Consider the following 2536-nt stretch of genomic DNA (forward strand, 5'->3'; position numbering starts at 1 on the left):
TTTCAGCACAGCACCCCGTGATTACTTGTGGGTTGCACGCATTTTCTAGGGGGTGGCAGCAGAGGGCTATGTGACCCAAGAGCAGAATATTTTCAGGTTCTGGCTGCATTTCTTGGCAGTTCTTTCAAGGGAACAACTTGTCCATGAAAAGAACCGAAAATAATGTGAATTTTGACATGCCTGGGACACGATGAAAGCTGGTGACCAAACAAGGGAAAGAAATATGCCTTAACTGGCAGTGGGGACTGGAGTTTGCTCATGGCACAAGAGTCATTATTGAGATAAAAGGCTCCCATAAAGCTCTCAGCAGAAATGGGACCAGAAAACCTCCCTTGATGAGCAAGAAGCTATCAGAAAAACACGCACTGCAATCTGGAGGTCAGGAACTTCTGTATTCCGTGTGTCAAGAAGCAAAACGGCTGGAGAAATGCTTATCCTGGAACAGGGTTTCCACCGGGCTTCTGTGGGCACGGGAGCTGGATCATTCTCTGGGGTGGGGCCATCCTGGGCACTGTAGGGTGCTGAACAGCACCCCTGGCCTCCACCCACTCCATGGCAGGGGCACCCCCCAGTTGTGTAACCACAAATGTCTTCAGACATTGCCCCAGATGAGTGAGGATGGAGTTGGAGGTGGGTGCAGGTGGGTACAGGTGGGTGCAGGTGGGTACAGGTGGGTGCAGGTGGGCCCAGATACCCCCTGAACCCATCTCCACCTGCACCCCCTGCATCCCCAACCCCACTCCCAGCCCCGTGTCTCCTAAGCAGGTAGAAAGTGCAGTGCTGAGCATGAGAGACCCTACCTTAATTTGAAAGAAAAAAAAATAGGCTGGGAGCAGTGGCTCATGCCTGTAATCCCAGCACTCTGGGAGGCTGAGGAGGGTGGAACACCTGAGGNTGCATCCCATTATCCTTTACCCTGCTGAGTTCCCAGGAGGCTGCATGTGTTGAAATCCACACCCTGAGTGGGGAGGAAGAGAGGAGGAGAATCCCAGGAGCTGGGGGTTCCCTGGTTTACACTGTCTGCCCCCTCGGGAGTTTCTTCTGGTGCCCACTGTGAGCAGGACGATAACTCGATTTTTTCCCCCAAGTAATGATCCCAGAGTTTCTCCAGGTCAGCGCTGTGGACATCTGAGGCCTGATCATTCCTTGCAGTGGGGCCAACCTGGGCACTTTGGGGTGAGGAGCAGCGCCCCTGGCCATCACCCACTACCTGTCAGGACTACCCCCAAGTCATGAAAACCACAGATGTCCCAGAAATTGCTCAGTGTCCTTGGGGATGGGGGGCAGGATCACTCTAGGCGATCCCCTGCTGTAGAAGGTCAAGGTCATGTCCAAGCTCCCCTGCCACCAGGAAGCACCGCCTTGTCCTGGGCTACAGATGTGGAGGCTGCAGGGTACAGGGAGAGGCTTCTGGGCCCTGGGGGTTGAGGCGGAGCCCCTGATTTCAGCACAGCACAGCACCCCATGATTACTTGTGGGTTGCACGCATTTTCTAGGGGGTGGCAGTGGAGAGCTACGTGACCCAAGAGCAGAACATTTTCAGGTTCTGGCTGCATTTCTTGGCAGTTCTTTCAAGGGAACAACTTGTCCATGAAAAGAACCGAAAATAATGTGAATTTTGACATGCCTGGGACACGAATGAAAGCTGGTGACCAACCAGGGGAAAGAAATCTGCCTTGACTGGCAGCGGGGCCTGGAGTTTGCTCACGGCACAAGAGTCATTATCGAGATAAAAGGCTCCCGTAAAGCTCTCAGCAGAAATGGGACCAGAAAACCTCCCTTGATGAGCAAGAAGCTATCAGAAAAACACGCACTGCAATCTGGAGGTCAGGAACTTCTGTATTCCGTGTGGCAAGAAGCAAAACGGCTGGAGAAATGCTTATCCTGGAACAGGGTTTCCACTGGGCTTCTGTGGGCACGGGAGCTGGATCATTCTCTGGGGTGGGGCCATCCTGGGCACCGTAGGGTGCTGAACAGCGCCCCTGGCCTCCACCCACTCCATGGCAGGGGCACCCCCCAGTTATGTAACCACAAATGTCTTCAGACATTGCCCCAGATGAGTGAGGATGGAGTTGGAGGTGGATGCAGATGGGTACAGGTTGGTGCAGGTGGGTGCAGGTGGGCCCAGATACCCCCTGAGCCCATCTCCACCTGCACCCCCTGCATCCCCAACCCCAATCCCAGCCCCGTGCCTCCTAAGCAGGTAGAAAGACTGCAGTGCTGAGCATGAGAGACCCTACCTTAATTTGAGAGAAAAAAAAATAGGCTGGGAGCAGTGGCTCATGCCTGTAATCCCAGCACTCTGGGAGGCTGAGGAGGGTGGAACACCTGAGGTTGGCTGAGGCGGATGGATTACCTGAGGTCAGCAGTTTGAGGCCAGCCTCACTAATATGGCAAAACCCTGTCTCTCCTAAAATACAAAAATTAGCTGGGCATGGTGGCACAGGCCTGTGATCCCAGCCACTCGGGAGGCTGAGGAAGAAGAATTGCTTGAACCCAGGTGGCAGCAGTTGCAGTGAGCTGAGATCGCATCACT

At 54.1% G+C, this 2536-nt stretch overlaps 1 protein-coding gene across 1 annotated transcript in view; it reads left to right on the top strand.

Moving 5' to 3' along the window:
- Window positions 1-507: 507 nt before the first annotated feature.
- LOC119469776 (60S ribosomal protein L29-like) overlaps window positions 508-2536 on the top strand; it is a 17523-nt gene continuing 15494 nt past the window's right edge. Inside the window, exon 1 of the mRNA XM_037735535.1 lies at window positions 508-513. The gene's annotated coding sequence lies outside the window, so the exon portion shown is untranslated. The remainder of the gene's footprint in view (window positions 514-2536) is intronic.

The sequence above is a fragment of the Cebus imitator genome, unplaced genomic scaffold (genome assembly GCF_001604975.1).
Source record: "Cebus imitator isolate Cc_AM_T3 unplaced genomic scaffold, Cebus_imitator-1.0 Scaffold829, whole genome shotgun sequence".
Lineage (NCBI taxonomy): Eukaryota > Metazoa > Chordata > Mammalia > Primates > Cebidae > Cebus > Cebus imitator.